The sequence below is a fragment of the Coregonus lavaretus genome (genome assembly GCF_964263955.1).
Source record: "Coregonus lavaretus genome assembly, chromosome: 4".
Classification (NCBI taxonomy): domain Eukaryota; kingdom Metazoa; phylum Chordata; class Actinopteri; order Salmoniformes; family Salmonidae; genus Coregonus; species Coregonus lavaretus.
In genome coordinates, this window is record NC_139991.1 from 72,861,632 (window position 1) to 72,881,899 (window position 20,268).

The following is a 20,268-nucleotide window of genomic DNA, read 5'->3' on the forward strand; positions in this document are numbered from 1 at the left end:
AACGCCATGCTCTACCAACTGAGCTACATCCCCTGCCGGCCAAATCCCTCCCCTACCCTGGACGACGCTGGGCCAATTGTGCGCGCCGCCCCATGGGTCTCCCGGTCGCGGCCGGCTACGACATCATCTCACGATGTTATCACCATACGATGTTATCACCATACGATGTTATCACCATACGATGTTATCACCATACTGAGGGACTGCACCATACGATGTTAACACCATATGATGTTATCACCATACGATGTTATCACCATATGATGTTATCACCATACTGGGGGACCGCACCATACTGAGGGACTGCACCATACGATGTTATCACCATACGATGTTATCACCATACGATGTTATCACCATACGATGTTATCACCATACTGGGAGACCGCACCATACTGAGGGACTGCACCATACGATGTTATCACCATACGATGTTATCACCATACTTATGTGCCAATATGATATGTATTACGATTCTATATGTATTGCGATTCGATGTTCCAAACATATTGCTTACTATTTTGCATACTGTTGTAAGAATTGCAATGCATATCGTATCGGCACCTAAATATAATATTGTATCGTGATGTCCTTGGCAATTCCCTGCACTAGTTTTATATACAGATGCTTGGAATTAAAAACCAAGATTCTCACGATTCTATATGTATTGCGATTTGATGCTGCGATTTTATTGCATTTTGATCAGTTATGGAAATAAAAGTGCTATACATGTTGGCTCAGTGTTAAAAAATATGAAAATACCATTTTTAAAAATATTTTTTTCATACTTGGAGTCAAAGTATCGATATAATATCGTCCAAACTAATATCGTGATATGTAACTGTATTGATTCCCCCCCCCCATCATTAGGTTCAGGACAGTTGCATTATGTGCAGTGTCAAAGTATTCACACCCCTTTTTCCACATTTTGTTGTGTTACAGCCTGAATTTAAAATGGATTAAATAGAGATTTTTTTGTCACTGGCCTACTCACAATACCCCATAATGTCAAAGTGGAATTATGTTTTATTTATATATTACAAATAATTAAAAATGAAAAGCTGAAATGTCTTGATTCAACAAATATTCAACCCCTTTGTTATGGCAAGCCTAAATAAGTTCAGGAGTAGAAATGTACTTAAGAAGTCACATAATAAGTTGCATGGACTCACTCTGTGTGCAATAATAGTGTTTAACATGATTTTTGAATAACTACCTCATCTCTGTACCCAACACATACAATTATCTGTAAGGTCCCTCAGTCGAGCAGTGAATTTCAAACACAGATTTAACTACGAAGACCAGGGAGGTTTTCCAATGCCTTGCTAAGAAGGGCACCTATTGGTAGATGGGTGGGGGGAAAAAAGAAGACATTGAATATCCCTTTGAACATGGTGAAGTTATTAATTACACTTTGGATGGTTTATCAATACACCCAGTCACTACAAAGATACAGGCGTCCTTCCTAACTCAATTGCCGAAGAGGAAGGAAACCGCTCAGGGATTTCACCATGAGGCCAATGGTGACATTAAAAGAGTTTCAGAGTTGAATGGCTGTTACATTACTGAGTACCACTCTCCATATTTTCAAGCATAGTGGTGACTGCATCATGTTATGTGTATGCATGTAATCGTTAAGGATTGGGGAGTTTTTCAGGATAAAAAAAGAAACGGAATGGAGCTAAGCACAGCAAAATCCTAGAGGAAAACCTGGTTCATTCTGCTTTCCTCCCAGACACTGGGAGATGAATTCACCTTTCAGCAGGACACTAACTTAAAACACAAGGCCAAATCTACACTGGAGTTGCTTACCAAGAAGACAGTGAATGTTCCTAAGTGGCCGAGTTACAATTTTAACTTAAATCTACTTGAAAATCTATGGCAAGACCTGAAAATGGTTGTCTAGCAATAATCAACAACCGATTTGACAGAGCTTGAAGAATGTTGCACAATCCAGGAAAAGCTCTTGGAGATTAATCCAGAAACACTCACAGCTGTAATCGCTGCCAAAGGTGCTTCTACAAAGTATTAACTCAGGGGTGTGATACATAAATATCTCATTTGCATAAGTATTTAATTTTCAATACATTTGCAAACATTTCGAAAAACATGTTTTCTCTGTTATTAAGGGATATGTGTGTAGATGTGTGAGGGAAAAAAATAATATTTAATCAATTTTGAATTCAGGCTGGAACACAGCAAAATGTAGAATAAGTCAAGGGGTATGAATACTTTCTGAAGGCACCGTATTAGATAGGCCCTATAGTGTCAAAGCGGTGCACTGTGACCATACTATTTGCGAGCTGGCTCTTTGTTACTCGGCAGCGGAAGCGCTGCAATAATTGCAGCTCTGGCGGGGGACTTCCTTTTCTCAGACAGGGTGGGGAAAGAGCTCCACTCCCATCAGTAGTGAACTACTGGGACATTAAAGGATAGCTGCTGCTATCTGCTTCATACATCAACTGGCTCAGACCTTCAACAGGACATCGAAACTCTGAAGACCTGGGTAAGCCATATTGAGCCACTATAGCTCAATATGGCTTCAGTTGTACTCGAAATATATATAAAAAAAAATATGTATGTATGTGTATATGTGTGTGTAATAGATATTGAACTAACTGTAGCATAAGCTCTGTGAATGATTAGACCTTTGGTGTCAAGGATACTACTAGACACAATGTTATACAGTATGAGTTGTCTCACTCCGACCAAACATAAACCTTCTTCAACATCTCTAGTGTCCTCACCTAGGCTAGTGGAAAAGTAAACACATGGAAGGTTTGCCATTTTGCCAATCATTAGAAATAAGTTGCGTCTCCTTTGTGACAGCTTGTGCCAAAACACAACTTCTGCACATTTGTTAGCTTTGGTGTAGTAGTTCTGCGTCTTTCTCAGAAGCAAAACAAACCCTTCCTTCCTTTACTACTAGCTAACTCTTAATTGCACAGGATACAGAGATCCCGGCTGGGGAAAAGTGTCTCTCTCTCTCTCTCTCTCTCTCTCTCTCTCTCTCTGAGCCTGCAGATGGCTAAAATGCCCTTTTATGGCATTGGAGGGCTTTTGAAACAGGAAATGACATCACGCTCTGAGGTAGTGAGTAGGGAGCTCGCTACAACTCCGTGGCATTCCAAAGCGGGTGAGTCGCAGCTTGCCTGTAAACGAACCTCAGGCATGACTGACACTCGAATCACCTAGACCCAAAAAATTGACTGGGACGGGACATATTTCAATTGAGATGTTATTTAATCTATGATAGGATGGATGATAGCAGCAAACCAAAATAATGAATGGTGGGTCACTGTGTTACTGTAGCAGAGGCTTGTGTTCAGTGAAGTTCCAGGCCTCGAAAGGAGTTCAAACTTGTGTTTATCAGAGAGAAAGAGGAAGAACGAGACTAAAGAAAGAGAGAAATACAGAGAGGGAGAACAGTTAACAGAACAGTCAGCGGGCGTACCATGCGTGTGTGTCATTCCCTGGGAGGTGCTCTGTCTGTCTGCTCTGGGACTGCTGACGTGCAACACACACGGCCACTCCCTCCTTGAAGTGGGAGGAACTGCAGCCAGGCCAGAGAGAGAGAGCGGAAGAGACGGTTCCAATAGCCTTCTAAGGCCTCTCAGACAGCAACAGTAAAATATTACTCATAATGGGGATTATCAGGAGTAGGACCTCAGATGACGATTGTTTTCTTTCTATGGGGCTAGCCACCTGTATTTATAGAGCAGTTTGGAGTGTCCATTTCAATCTAATTTCAAAACCACGTTGCCTGTGATTGGTCACGTACACATATTTTGCATATGTTATCGCAGGTGCAGCGAAATGCTTATGTTTCTAGCTCCAACGGTGCAGTAATACCTAACAATACAAAACAATACGCACAAATCCCTTTTTTTATTTTTATATATCAGAACGAGCAATGTCCGAGTCCAGAGTGTGTGTGTGTGTGCACTACCGGTCAATAGTTTGGACACACCTACTCATTCAAGGTTTTTTCTTTATTTTTACAATTTTTTACATTGTAGAATAATAGTGAAGACATCAAAACTATGAAATAACACGGAATATAATATGGAATATGTAGTTACCAAAAAAGTGTTAAACAAATCAAAATATATTTTCTTAAGTTAATTTGTGGAATTTCTTTCCTTAATGCGTTTGAGCCAATCAGTTGTGTTGTGACAAGTTGGGGGAGGTGGTATACAGAACATAGCCCTATTTGGTAAAAGACCAAGTCCATATTATGGCAAGAACAGCTCAAATAGCAAAGAGAAACGACAGTCCATCATTACTTGGACATGAAGGTGATGAAACTGGCTCTCATGACGACCGCCATAGGAATGGAAGACCCAGAGTTACCTCTGCTGCAGAGGATAAGTTCATTAGAGTTACCAGCCTCAGGAATTGCAGCCCAAATAAATGCTTCACAGAGTTCAAGTCACAGACACATCTCAACATCAACTGTTCAGAGGGGACTGTGTGAATCAGGCCTTCATGGTCGAATTTCTGCAAAGAAACCACTACTAAAGGACACCAATAAGAAGAAGAGACCTGCTTGGGCCAAGAAACACGAGCAATGGACATTAGAACAGTGGAAATGTGTCCTTTGGTCTGGAGTCCAAATTGGGGATTTTTGGTTCAAACCGCTGTGTCTTTGTGAGATGCGGTGTGGGTGAACGGATGATCTCCGCATGTGTAGTTCCCACCGTAAAGCATGGAGGAGGAGGTGTTATGGTGTGGGGGGGTGCTTTGCTGGTGACACTGTCTGTGCTTTATTTAGAATTCACACTTAACCAGCATGGCTACCACAGCATTCTGCAGCGATACGCCATCCCATCTGGTTTGGGCTTAGTGGGACTATCATTTGTTTTTCAACAGGACAATGACCCAACACACCTCCAGGCTGTGTAAGGGCTATTTTACCAAGAAGGAGAGTAATGGAGTGCTGCATCAGATGACCTGGCCTCCACAATCCCCCGACCTCAACCAAATTGAGATGGTTTGGGATGAGTCGGACCGCAGAGTGAAGGAAAATCAGCCAACAAGTGCTCAGCATATGTGGGAACTCCTTCAAGACAGTTGGAAAAGCATTCCAGGTGAAGCTGGTTGAGAGAATGCCAAGAGTGTGCAAAGCTGTCATCAAGGCAAAGGGTGGCTATTTGAAGAATCTCAAATATAACATACCGTGGGGAGAACAAGTATTTGATACACTGCCGATTTTGCAGGTTTTCCGACTTACAAAGCATGTAGAAGTCTGTAATTTTTATCATAGGTACACTTCAACTGTGAGAGACAAATTGAGAAAAAAAATCCGGAAAGTCACATTGTAGGATTTTTTATGAATTTATTTGCAAATTATGGTGGAAAAGAAGTATTTGGTCACCTACAAACAAGCAAGATTTCTGGCTCTCACAGACCTGTAACTTCTTCTTTAAGAGGCTCCTCTGTCCTCCACTCGTTACTTGTATTAATGGCACCTGTTTGAACTTGTTATTAGTATAAAAGACACCTGTCCACAACCTCAAACAGTCACTCTCCAAACTCCACTATGGCCAAGACCAAAGAGCTGTCAAAGGACACCAGAAACAAAATTGTAGACCTGCACCAGGCTGGGAAGACTGAATCTGCAATAGGTAAGCAGCTTGGTTTGAAGAAATCAACTGTGGGAGCAATTATTAGGAAATGGAAGACATACAAGACCACTGATAATCTCCCTCGATCTGGGGCTCCACGCAAGATCTCACCCCGTGGGGTCAAAATGATCACAAGAACGGTGAGCAAAAATCCCAGAACCACACGGGGGAACCTAGTGAATGACCTGCAGAGAGCTGGGACCAAAGTAACAAAGCCTACCATCAGTAACACACTACGCCGCCAGGGACTCAAATCCTGCAGTGCCAGATGTGTCCCCCTGCTTAAGCCAGTACATGTCCAGGCCCGTCTGAAGTTTGCTAGAGTGCATTTGGATGATCCAGAAGAGGATTGGGAGAATGTCATCTGGTCAGATGAAACCAAAATAGAACTTTTTGGTAAAAACTCAACTCGTCGTGTTTGGAGGACAAAGAATGCTGAGTTGCATCCAAAGAACACCATACCTACTGTGAAGCATGGGGGTGGAAACATCATGCTTTGGGGCTGTTTTTCTGCAAAGGGACCAGGACGACTGATCCGTGTAAAGGAAATAATGAATGGGGCCATGTATCGTGAGTAAGAGCATTGAAGATGGGTCTTGGCTGGGTCTTCCAGCATGACAACGACCCGAAACACACAGCCAGGGCTACTAAGGAGTGGCTCCGTAAGAAGCATCTCAAGGTCCTGAAGTGGGCTAGCCAGTCTCCAGACCTGAACCCAATAGAAAATCTTTGGAGGGAGCTGAAAGTCCGTATTGCCCAGCGACAGCCCCGAAACCTGAAGGATCTGGAGAAGGTCTGTATGGAGGAGTGGGCCAAAATCCCTGCTGCAGTGTGTGCAAACCTGGTCAAGACCTACAGGAAACGTATGATCTCTGTAATTGCAAACAAAGGTTTCTGTACCAAATACTAAGTTCTGCTTTTCTGATGTATCAAATACTTATGTCATGCAATAAAATGCAAATTAATTACTTAAAAATCATACAATGTGATTTTCTGGATTTTTGTTTTAGATTCCGTCTCTCACAGTTGAAGTGTACCTATGATAAAAGTTACAGACCTCTACATGCTTTGTAAGTAGGAAAACCTGCAAAATCGGCAGTGTATCAAATACTTGTTCTCCCCGCTGTATATATATATAATATGGTGTAATTCCCTGTGTATCTGAATATTCCAAGGATGTGAAATTTTAAAGTGGTAATATTATTTAAAAGCAATCTATTAACTTGAAATACTAGTGTAAACATATGAACTGTGGAGAAAGGAAATGCACTCAGATTTCCAGTATGATGAACCAAAGAGATAGGATGGTCATGTGTTGTAATGTGTTCTTCTCTGGTGAATCCTGAATGACCCCATTCTCATTATTTGTAATTCATGTGACCAATCAGGAAAACACTTCATCTGTTGTTCACGCTGCCTATTGACTTTTTAAATGACCCCCCCCCCCTCTTTTACGCTGCTGCTACTCTCTGTTTATTATCTATGCGTAGTCACTTTAATAACTCTACCTACATGTACATAATACCTTGACTAACCGGTGCCCCCGCACATTGACTCTGTACCGGTACCCTCTGTATATAGCCTTGCTATTGTTATTTTTTACTGCTGCTCTTTAATTATTTGTTACTTTTATATCGTATTTTATATTGTATTTTTTAGTCATTTTTTGGGGTATTCTTTCTTAAAACTGCATTGTTGGTTAAGGGCTTGTAAGTAAGCATTTCACTGTGAGGTCTACACCTGTTGTATTCGGCGCATTTGACATAACATTTGGTTTGATTTGATAATGGATGTGTCCAGTCTTGTTTCAACACCACTATCTATCACATGACTGGTTAAGTTACAGGGGCCATCCCAAATGTAACCCAATTCACTATATAGTGCACTATTTTTGACCAGGACCCATAGGGCTCTGGTCAAAATAAATGCACTTTCTAGGCAATAGGGTGCCATTTGGGACGTAGCCACAGTTTGTCAAACCCTCACCGCTCATCTCTGACCGCGACACACTCTGAGAAGCTATCGACAGGAACTTCACTTCTAAGCAGCCAGTGTCGTCCAGCAGCAGTACTGTGTTTTTGCCAGTTTGTATCTGTAACTATACCTCATGTCAGTCTTTCAATAAACAAAGCGTACAACCATTTTAAGTATGGAAAGTTTAAGACACTAAAAAGCAGATTTATTAAGAGATTGTTACGATAATTAGCGCAGAAGATTCGATATTCACCATTTGCTATCTAATCTTATTTGGACTTGTTGACATTTTACGTAATTTTCCAGCAATCTCAATAATTAGTTCCAGTTTAATGAAGAGATTGCTCTTGGTTTTGTTTCCGACGCTAAACTAAACTCCTCCTTTTCTGTTTCTCTGCAGCTGGGCAAAGAACCCTACAGCGCCATAACCAACTGGGAGGACATCTCCCACTAAGACCAGTTTCTATCAGGTATCAGCTCTACTGTCGTAAAGAAGCATTTTAGATGGATGGATATTACTTTATTAATCCCCATTTGGAAATTGATTTGTAATGTCCCCCCTTTGCCCTCAGAACAGCCTCAATTCGTCGGGGCTTGGACTCTACAAGGTGTCGAAAGCGCTCCACAGGGATGCTGGCCCATGTTGACTCCAATGATTCCCACATTTGTCACATTGGCTGTATGTCCTTTTGGGTAGTGGACCATTCTTGATACACACGGGAAACTGTTGAGCGTTAAAAACCCAGCAGCGTTGCAGTTCTTGACACAAATCGGTGCGCCTGGCACCTACTACCATACTCCGGTTCAAAGGCACTTAAATCTTTTGTCTTGCCAATTCACCCTCTGTCATGGAAAGAGCAGGTGTAAATTATTCTATATGTAATTCATCTCTTGCACATTCACTTTGTTCCTCATTTCATGCACCTTGGTCGGACGTCGAGGTAGTGACGCTATACTTTTTTTCCTTTGTACGACTATCATTCTCCGACCACGTTATCGCTGACTTTACCCCACCAGCTGATCCGTTGATTTGAATATGTCGATGATGTGATGTCATCCCGGCATAGTTTGTCATCAAGTTAATGTAATTAGTCATTACATTGATCTTTGTCATTGGCTGTATCAGAGTGGATCTGGATGGGAGTGCATTGATTGGTCCAGGCTGGGTTGTGGCTTATTAAAGGAAGACTGGGGCTTCTGTCAACACAGGAGGCTCAGATTCAGAACTGGATATCTTATCACTCGGTTGGTGATGTGCACTCACCATTTTAGAAGCGTTGAATGTCAATCCCTTCTAGTGAGAACTTGTTTTTCCCCAAAGAGCTCGCTGGTGTGTCATTTGCACTAAAAGACTGAAGACATAATTGGCACTGTCAGGGGCCCATTTAACAAGTTGAGGAGCAAACAGCTGTGTGGAGAATACCTTACCCAGAGATCAAATCAAATCAAATCAAATTTTATTGGCCACATATGCCGGATACAACAGGTGCAGACATTACAGTGAAATGCTTACTTATAGCCCTTAACCAACAGTGCATTTATTTTTAATAAAAAAGTAAAATAAAACAACAACAAAAAAGTGTTGAGAAAAAAAGAGCAGAAGTAAAATAAAATAACAGTAGGGAGGCTATATAAGTAATATGTACATGTGGGTAGAGTTAAAGTGACTATGCATAAATAATTAACAGATAGCAGCAGCGTAAAAAGATGGGGTGGGGGGGCAGTGCAAATAGTCCGGGTAGCCATGATTAGCTGTTCAGGAGTCTTATGGCTTGGGGGTAGAAGCTGTTGAGAAGTCTTTTGGACCTAGACTTGGCACTCCAGTACCGCTTGCCGTGCGGTAGCAGAGAGAACAGTCTATGACTAGGGTGGCTGGAGTCTGACCACTTTTAGGGCCTTCCTCTGACACCGCCTGGTATAGAGGTCCTGGATGGCAGGAAGCTTGGCCCCAGTGATGTACTGGGCCGTACGCACTACCCTCTGTAGTGCCTTGCGGTCAGAGGCCAAGCAGTTGCCATACCAGGCGGTGATGCAACCAGTCAGGATGCTCTCGATGGTGCAGCTGTAGAACTTTTTGAGGATCTGAGGACCCATGCCAAATCTTTTCAGTCTCCTGAGGGGAAATAGGCTTTGTCGTGCCCTCTTCACCACTGTCTTGGTGTGTTTGGACCATGATAGTTTGTTGGTGATGTGGACACCAAGGAACTTGAAGCTTTCAACCTGTTCCACTACAGCCCCGTCGATGAGAATGGGGGCGTGCTCAGTCCTCTTTTCCTGTAGTCCACAATCATCTCCTTTGTCTTGGTCACGTTGAGGGAGAGGTTGTTATCCTGGCACCACACGGCCATGTCTCTGACCTCCTCCCTATAGGCTGTCTCATCGTTGTCGGTGATCAGGCCTACCACTGTTGTGTCGTCGGAAAACATAATGATGGTGTTGGAGTCGTGCCTGGCCATGCAGTCATGGGTGAACAGGGAGTACAGGAGGGGACTGAGCACGCACCCCTGAGGGGCCCCCGTGTTGAGGATCAGTGTGGCAGATGTGTTGTTACCTATCCTTACCACCTGGGGGCGGCCCGTCAGGAAGTCCAGGATCCAGTTGCAGAGGGAGGTGTTTAGTCCCAGGATCCTTAGCTCAGTGATGAGCTTTGAGGGCACTATGGTGTTGAATGCTGAGCTGTAGTCAATGAATAGCATTCTCACGTAGGTGTTCCTCTTGTCCAGGTGGGAAAGGGCAGTGTGGAGTGCAATAGAGATTGCATCATCTGTGGATCTGTTGGAGCGGTATGCAAATTGGAGTGGGTCTAGGGTTTCTGGGATTATGCTGTTGATGTGAGCCATGACCAGCCTTTCAAAGCACTTCATGGCTACAGACGTCAGTGCTACGGGTCGGTAGTCATTTAGGCAGGTTATCTTAGTGTCCTTGGGCACGGGGACTATGGTGGTCTGCTTGAAACATGTTGGTATTACAGACTCAGTCAGGGACATGTTGAAAATGTCAGTGAAGACACTTGCCAGTTGGTCAGCACATGCTCGGAGTACACGTCCTGGCAATCCGTCTGGCCCTGCGGCCTTGTGAATGTTGACCTGCTTAAAAGTCTTACTCACATCGGCTACGGAGAGCGTGATCACATAGTCATCCGGAACAGCTGGTGCTCTCATGCATGCTTCAGTGTTGCTTGCCTCGAAGCGAGCATAGAAGTGGTTTAGCTCGTCTGGTAGGCTTGTGTCACTGGGAAGCTCGCGGCTGTGCTTCCCTTTTGTAGTCTGTAATAGTTTTCAAGCCCTGCCACATCCGACGAGCGTCAGAGCTGGTGTAGTACGATTCAATCTTAGTCCTGTATTGACTCTTTGCCTGTTTGATGGTTCGTCGGAGGGCATAGCGGGATTTCTTATAAGCGTCCGGGTTAGAGTCCCGCTCCTTGAAAGCGGCATCTCTACCCTTTAGCTCAGTGCGGATGTTTCCTGTAATCCATGGCTTCTGGTTGGGGTATGTACGTACGGTCACTGTGGGGACGACATCATCGATGCACTTATTGATGAAGCCAGTGACTGATGTGGTGTACTCCTCAATGCTATCTGAAGAATCCCGGAACATGTTCCACTACTTACTACGATATCCTGGTTAGTATGCCTATTTTAGCTGGGATAATGTCACTCTTCAAACTATTTAAACTATATTTGTCTGTCTTGATACAAAGCACCACTACCTACAGCTACAGTCGTTAAAAGGTTAGTTTTTCTGACACCTTCACCGAGTTGTGCAGCTCTGACTGGCAGCTCTGTATGGCTGCGAGCACAAGTGCACGTTTGATTGTCTTCAAACGTTGCAAGACAGTCAAGTGAATTGTAATATCAACGTATGAGGTGCAGTTACCCAATTGTTCTACGAAAACTCAAATCAAATGTTATTTGTCAAATGCGCCGAATATAACAGGTGTAGACCTTACTGTGAAATGCCCTTAACCAACAATGCAGTTTTTAAGAAAATATTTACTAAATAAACTAAAGTAAAAAATTAAATAGAAAGTAACACAATAAAATAACAGTAACGAGGCGAAGACTTATCTTTTCGATGCTCATAACTGGATTTAAGTTCTTATGAAGCTGACTTGGTGCATTATTTATACCTTCTTATCAGTGGCCACTGATGCATCATGGGAAACCAATTCTGCTTTCACCACTGAATTTTACCAGGAAGAAGAGAGCAACGTGGAGCTATAATTGAAGCAGTTCCTTCTTTGTGTAAATGCCATTTTGTATTTGAAGGTTGTTCCTTGACCTCTACGACCTCGTCTCAGAGCATCTGTAGTGAAAGAGCTCCACACAAATAATAAGTTGTTCCCTGAATTGGTAACTTTAAGTGTATTCAGTGAAGTGACTCAATTGAAAGTAGCCCACATTTGACTTTCTTTAAGCTTTATGCTGCATCAGTGAAACATCCCCCACTTGTGTAAAGCACATGACGACAGTGGCGTGTCCAGGGTGTGAACCAGGGTGGCCACGGTCCCTTCTAAAATCTGATTGGAAATTCTGAGATCTGATAGGTCGTCTCTGAATACATTGACAATTTTGGTTATTTGGTTAACTATCTGCATTGACCCTTTTTGCACTAACACTTTTGACTCATCACATACGCTGCTGCTACTGTTTATTATCTATCCTGTTGCCTAGTCACTTTATCCCTACCTATACAGTTGAAGTCGGAAGTTTACATACACCTTAGCCAAATACATTTAAACTCAGTTTTTCACAATTCCTGACATTTAATCCTGGTAAAAAGTCCCTGTCTTAGGTCAGTTAGGATCACCACTTTATTTTAAGAATGTGAAATGTCAAAATAATAGTAGAGAGAATTATTTATTTCTGCTTTTATTTCTTTCATCACATTCCCCGTGGGTCAGAAGTTTACATACACTAAATTAGTATTTGGTAGCATTGCCTTCAAATTGTTTAACTTGGGTCAAACGTTTTGGGTAGCCTTCCACAAGCTTCCCACAATAAGTTGGGTGAATCTTGGCCCATTCCTCCTAACAGAGCTGGTGTAACTGAGTCAGGTTTGTAGACCTCCTTGCTCGCACACGCTTTTTCAATTCTGCCCACAAATGTTCTATAGTATTGAGGTCAGGGCTTTGTGATGGTCACTCCAATACCTTGACTTTGTTGTCCTTAAGCCATTTTGCCACAACTTTGGAAGTATGCTTGGGGTCATTGTCCATTTGGAAGACCCATTTGCGACCAAGCTTTAACTTCTTGACTGATGTCTTGAGATGTTGCTTCAATATATCCATATAATTTTCCTTCCTCATGATGCCATCTATTTTGTGAAGTGCACCAGTCCCTCCTGCAGCAAAAGCACCCCCACAGCATGATGCTGCCACCCCCGTGCTTCACAGTTGGGATGGTGTTCTTCGGCTTGCAAGCGTCCCCCTTTTTCCTCCAAACATAACGATGGTCATTATGGCCAAACAGTTCTGTTTTTGTTTCATCAGACCAGAGGACATTTCTCCAAAAAGTACAATCTTTGTCCCCATGTGCAGTTGCAAACCGTAGTCTGGCTATTTTATGGCGGTTTTGGAGCAGTGGCTTCTTCCTTGCTGAGCGGCCTCTCAGGTTATGTCGATTATAGGACTCGTTTTACTGTGGATATAGATACTTTTGTACCTGTTTCCTCCAGCATCTTCACAAGGTCCTTTGCTGTTGTTCTGGGATTGATTTGCACTTTTCACACCAAAGTACGTTAATCTCTAGGAGACAGAACGAGTCTCCTTCCTGAGCGGTATGACGGCTGCGTGGTCCCATGGTGTTTATACTTGCGTACTATTGTTTGTACAGATGAATGTGGTACCTTCAGGCGTTTGGAAATTGCTCCCAAGGATGAACCAGACTTGTGGAGGTCTACACATTTTTTTATGAGGTCTTGGCTCATTTCTTTAGATTTTCCCATGATGTCAAGCAAAGAGGCACTGAGTTTGAAGGTAGGCCTTGAAATAAATCCACAGGTACACCTCCAATTGACTCAAATGATGTCAATTAGCCTATCAGAAGCTTCTAAAGCCATGACATCATTTTCTGGAATTTTCCTAGCTGTTTAAAGGCACAGTCAACTTAGCGTATGTAAACTTCTGACCCACTGGAATTGTGATACAGTGAATTCTAAGTGAAATAATCTGTCTGTAAACAATTGTTGGAAAAATTACTTGTGTCATGCACAATGTAGATATCCTAACCGACTTGCCAAAACTATAGTTTGTTAACAAGGAGTTTGTGAAGAGAGAACAGCGCCGGAGAAGATGGCTGCCGTTTTACAGCCCTCTAACCAATTGTACTATTATGTGTGTTTTTCCGCGTTATTTGTAATTTATTTTGTACATAATGTTTCTGCCATCGTCTCTTATAACCAAAAAGAGCTTCTGGATATCAGGACAGCGATTACTCACCTCGCATTGGACGAAGATTTTTTCTTCAACGAGGCGGCCGCGAAGGATATCCTACAAACACCCGACAAGGCCCAAATCCCCGTCATTCGCGTGAGGAAGAGACGGAGATATCGCGGACGCAGATCCGGGTGCCTTGTAAGGATCCGACGGCGAGCGAGTAAACTGCCTCTCCCATCAATCCTATTAGCCAACGTTCAAGCTTTTGAGAATAAAATGGACGATTTAAGATTACGGTTATCCTACCAACGGGACATTAAAAACTGTAATATCTTATGTTTCACGGAGTCGTGGCTGAACGACAACAATGATAACATTCAGCTAGCAGGCTATACGCTACATCGACAGGACAGAACGGCAGACTCTGGTAAGACAAGGGGTGGCGGTCTGTGTATATTTGTAAACAACAGCTGGTGCACAAAATCAAATACTAAGGAAGTCTCGAGGTTTTGCTCGCCTGAGGTAGAGTATCTTATGATAAGCTGTAGACCACACTATTTACCAAGAGAGTTTTCATCTATATTTTTCATAGCTGTCTATTTACCACCACAAACCAATGCTGGCATTAAGATTGCACTGAATGAGTTGTACAAGGCCATTAATCAACAGGAAAACGCTCATCCAGATGCAGCGCTCCTAGTGGCCGGGGACTTTAATGCAGGGAAACTTAAATCCGTTCTACCTAATTTCTACCAGCATGTTAAATGTGCAACCAGAGGGAAAAAAACTCTAGACCACCTTTACTCCACACACAGAGACGCATACAAAGCTCTCCCTCGCCCTCCATTTGGCAAATCTGACCATAACTCTATCCTCCTGATTCCTGCTTATAAGCAAAAACTGAAGCAGGAAGCACCAGTGATTCGGTTAATAAAAAAGTGGTCAGATGACGCAGATGCTAAGCTACAGGACTGTTTTGCTAGCACAGACTGGAACATGTTCCGGGATTCTTCAGACAGCATTGAGGAGTACACCACATCAGTCACTGGCTTCATCAATAAGTGCATCGATGATGTCATCCCCACAGTGACCGTACGTACATACCCCAACCAGAAGCCATGGATTACAGGAAACATCTGCACTGAGCTAAAGGGTAGAGCTGCCGCTTTCAAGGAACGAGACTCTAACCCGGACGCTTATAAGAAATCCCGCTATGACCTCCGACGAACCATCAAACAGGCAAAGAGTCAATACAGGTCTAAGATTGAATCATACTACACTGGCTCTGACGCTCGTCGGATGTGGCAGGGCTTGAAAACTATTACAGACTACAAAGGGAAGCACAGCCGCGAGCTGCCCAGTGACACAAGCCTACCAGACGAGCTAAACCACTTCTATGCTCGCTTCGAGGCAAGCAACACTGAAGCATGCATGAGAGCACCAGCTGTTCCGGATGACTGTGTGATCACGCTCTCCGTAGCCGATGTGAGTAAGACTTTTAAGCAGGTCAACATTCACAAGGCCGCAGGGCCAGACGGATTACCAGGACGTGTACTCCGAGCATGTGCTGACCATCTGGCAAGTGTCTTCACTGACATTTTCAACATGTCCCTGACTGAGTCTGTAATACCAACATGTTTCAAGCAGACCACCATAGTCCCCGTGCCCAAGAACTCTAAGATAACCTGCCTAAATGACTACCGACCCGTAGCACTGACGTCTGTAGCCATGAAGTGCTTTGAAAGACTGATCATGGCTCACATCAACAGCATAATCCCAGAAACCCTAGACCCACTCCAATTTGCATACCGCCCCAACAGATCCACAGATGATGCAATCTCTATCGCACTCCACACTGCCCTTTCCCACCTGGACAAGAGGAACACCTACGTGAGAATGCTATTCATTGACTACAGCTCAGCATTCAACACCATAGTGCCCTCTAAGCTCATCACTAAGCTAAGGATCCTGGGACTAAACACCTCCCTCTGCAACTGGATCCTGGACTTCCTGACGGGCCGCCCCCAGGTGGTAAGGGTAGGTAACAACACATCTGCCACACTGATCCTCAACACGGGGGCCCCTCAGGGGTGCGTGCTCAGTCCCCTCCTGTACTCCCTGTTCACCCATGACTGCATGGCCAGGCACGACTCCAACACCATCATTAAGTTTGCCGACGACACAACAGTGGTAGGCCTGATCACCGACAACGATGAGACAGCCTATAGGGAGGAGGTCAGAGATCTGGCCGTGTGGTGCCAGGACAACAACCTCTCCCTCAACGTGACCAAGACAAAGGAGATGATTGTGGACTACAGGAAAAAAAAGAGGACTGAGCACGCCCCCATTCTCATCGACGGGGCTGTAGTGGAACAGGTTGAGAGCTTCAAGTTCCTAGGTGTCCACATCACCAACGAACTATCATGGTCCAAACACACCAAGACAGTCGTGAAGAGGGCACGACAAAGCCTATTCCCCCTCAGGAGACTAAAAAGATTTGGCATGGGTCCTCAGATCCTCAAAAAATTCTACAGCTGCACCATCGAGAGCATCCTGACTGGTTGCATCACCGCCTGGTATGGCAACTGCTTGGCCTCTGACCGCAAGGCACTACAGAGGGTAGTGCGTACGGCCCAGTACATCACTGGGGCAAAGCTTCCTGCCATCCAGGACCTCTATACCAGGCGGTGTCAGAGGAAGGCCCTCAAAATTGTCAAATACTCCAGCCACCCTAGTCATAGACTGTTCTCTCTGCTACCGCACGGCAAGCGGTACCGGAGTGCCAAGTCTAGGTCCAAAAGACTTCTCAACAGCTTCTACCCCCAAGCCATAAGACTCCTGAACAGCTAATCATGGCTACCCGGACTATTTGCACTGCCCCCCAACCCCATCCTTTTTACGCTGCTGCTACTCTGTTAAGTATTTATGCATAGTCACTTTAACTCTACCCACATGTACATATTACCTCAACTACCTCAACTAGCCGGTGCCCCCGCACATTGACTCTGCAACGGTACCCCCCTGTATATATAGCCTCCCTACTGTCACTTTATTTTACTTCTGCTCTTTTTTTTCTCAACACTTTTTTTTGTTGTTGTTTTATTCTTACTTTTTTGTTTAAAATAAATGCACTGTTGGTTAAGGGCTGTAAGTAAGCATTTCACTGTAATGTCTGCACCTGTTGTATTCGGCGCATGTGACCAATACAATTTGATTTGATTTGGACTGGTTGAAAAACAAGTTTTAATGACTCCAACCTAAGTGTATGTAAACTTCCGACTTCAACTGTATGTACATATCTACCTAAGTGACCTCGTACCCCTGCACATGGACTCGGTACTGGTACCCCGTGTATATAGCCAGGTTATCATAGACTCGGTACTGGTACCCCGTGTATATAGCCAAGTTATCATGGACTCGGTACTGGTACCCCGTGTATATAGCCAGGTTATCATAGACTCGGTACTGGTACCCCGTGTATATAGCCAGGTTATCATGGACTCTGTACTGGTACCCCGTGTATATAGCCAGGTTATCATAGACTCGGTACTGGTACCCCGTGTATATAGCCAGGTAATCATGGACTCTGTACTGGTACCCCGTGTATATAGCCAAGTTATCAGGGCTCGGTACTGGTACCCCGTGTATATAGCCAAGTTATCATAGACTCTGTACTGGTACCCCGTGTATATAGCCAGGTTATCATAGACTCGGTACTGGTACCCCGTGTATATAGCCAGGTTATCATGGACTCTGTACTGGTACCCCGTGTATATAGCCAGGTTATCATAGACTCGGTACTGGTACCCCGTGTATATAGCCAGGTAATCATGGACTCGGTACTGGTACCCCGTGTATATAGCCAGGTTATCATGGACTCGGTACTGGTACCCCGTGTATATAGCCAGGTTATCATGGACTCGGTACTGGTACCCCGTGTATATAGCCAGGTTATCATAGACTCTGTACTGGTACCCCGTGTATATAGCCAAGTTATCGTTACTCATTGTGAATTTATTCCTTGTGTTATTATTTTTCTATTGTTCTCTCTGCATAGATACACGCGGCGAGGTGTGGCTTAATGTGACCACGCCCCCGAGTAGGGTACACGGTTACTCCCATGTAATTAGCTGAAACTTTGGCATCATCTTAAGCAAACTACTGACACTTTTTTTTTTTTTTTTCTCGTTTTCAATAATTATTTTCAGCAGCGTCACGTGTTGTTATTAACATACTGTACTTGGCTCTCACAACAATAAATGACTTACGTGATACTTATTCTGCCACTCTGTGTTACCCAACCTGCTAACACTGACAGTAAAGCTAGTAAATCCGTCGCATTATAATTACATCACTGTTTGTTTACCCCTGGCTTTTCCGCCGGTTAACTGACGTTAGCTGGCTGGCTATCGAGATAAGTTAATCTCGATCTAATTTTCTAGTTTTTAGATATGCCGCTTAACTACTTCAGGTCTTTGCCTGCCGTTGAACGGTCTAGGTATTTAGAAAAGTTGATTATTTTAGGCCTATATGTCCTTTCAACTTGCCAGAGACCAGCTGGGCAGACAACCCTACCAAATGGCCCAAAGTAGCCTATGGCGATATCTACATCTACTTTGTGGAATATCCAGGTTTACACAGTCAATACACATAGCTAGTTAGACACAAAAAAAGTTGTAGCTAGCGACTTACCGTGAATGAAGTGCTTCGAACACACAAATGTATGGAGTAAGCGGAGCCCACAGCTTTCCATCTTCATCACAGCGTATATAGTGAAACTGAGGTTAATTTAACCTCGTCCTTGGGCAGTTGATTGAACTTAATTTGGTGGTCTTTTCTGCTACTGTTGTTCAAACAAAACGTTACGCAATAGCGTTTCGGCATCTTCGCTATAAAAGCAGGGTTAGTTAGCTAATGTTAATTAGCTGAAGAAAGTCCATTGGAATCGGCTCTTTAGCTGATAATCAGGGCGTACATTCCATGCAACAGTATCTGGTCATGCTAACATTTTTATTTTTAGAATCAGTGTTTTTAGGTAGGATGTAGTTTGTTGATTAAAAGGACATGGAAGTGTATTAAAAACGACCAACCAAGCATATACAAAATGTTTATAGAATGAAATAAATAAAGATAGAATACAGCTGTTGTCGGGTTATGAGTAAAGTAGACAATTTAACATGGGATTAAAGGGAGTACCCTACTGCTGTACCCTACTGCTCTACCCTACTGCTCTACCCTACTGCTGTACCCTACTGCTCTACCCTACTGCTGTACCCTACTGCTCTACCCTACTGCTGTACCCTGCTGCTCTACCCTACTGCTCTACCCTACTGCTGTACCCTGCTGCCTGACCCTACTGCTGTACCCTACTGCTGTACCCTACTGCTCTACCCTACTGCTGTACCCTACTGCTGCACCCTGTTGCTGTACTCTACTGCTGTACCCTACTGCTGTACTCTACTGCTGTACCCTACTGCTCTACCCTGCTGCTGTACCCTGCTGCTGTACCCTACTGCTGTACCCTGCTGCTGTACCCTACTGCTCTACCCTACTGCTTTACCCTACTGCTCTACCCTACTGCTGTACCCTGCTGCTCTACCCTACTGCTGTACCCTACTGCTCTACCCTACTGCTGTACCCTGCTGCTCTACCCTACTGCTGTACCCTGCTGCTGTACCCTACTGCTGTACCCTACTGCTCTACCCTACTGCTGTACCCTACTGCTGTACCCTACTGCTGTACCCTACTGCTCTACCCTACTGCTCTACCCTACTGCTGTACCCTGCTGCTCTACCCTACTGCTCTACCCTACTGCTGTACCCTGCTGCTGTACCCTACTGCTGTACCCTACTGCTCTACCCTACTGCTCTACCCTGCTGCTGTACCCTGCTGCTGTACCCTACTGCTGTACCCTACTGCTCTACCCTACTGCTGTACCCTACTGCTGTACCCTACTGCTGCACCCTGTTGCTGTACTCTACTGCTGTACCCTACTGCTGTACTCTACTGCTGTACCCTACTGCTCTACCCTGCTGCTGTACCCTGCTGCTCTACCCTACTGCTGTACCCTGCTGCTGTACCCTACTGCTGTACCCTACTGCTCTACCCTGCTGCTGTACCCTGCTGCTGTACCCTACTGCTGTACCCTGCTGCTGTACCCTACTGCTGTACCCTACTGCTCTACCATACTGCTGTACCCTGCTGCTGAACCCTACTGCTGTACCCTACTGCTGTACCCTACTGCTCTACCCTACTGCTGTACCCTACTGCTGTACCCTACTGCTGTACCCT

General features: G+C 44.2%; 1 protein-coding gene across 1 annotated transcript in view; it reads left to right on the forward strand.

Annotated features, from left to right (window-relative positions):
- tln1 (talin 1) overlaps nt 1-20,268 on the forward strand; it is a 137,309-nt gene that overhangs the window by 25,425 nt on the left and 91,616 nt on the right. Inside the window, 1 exon segment of the mRNA XM_084160439.1 lies at nt 8,002-8,071. The gene's annotated coding sequence lies outside the window, so the exon portion shown is untranslated.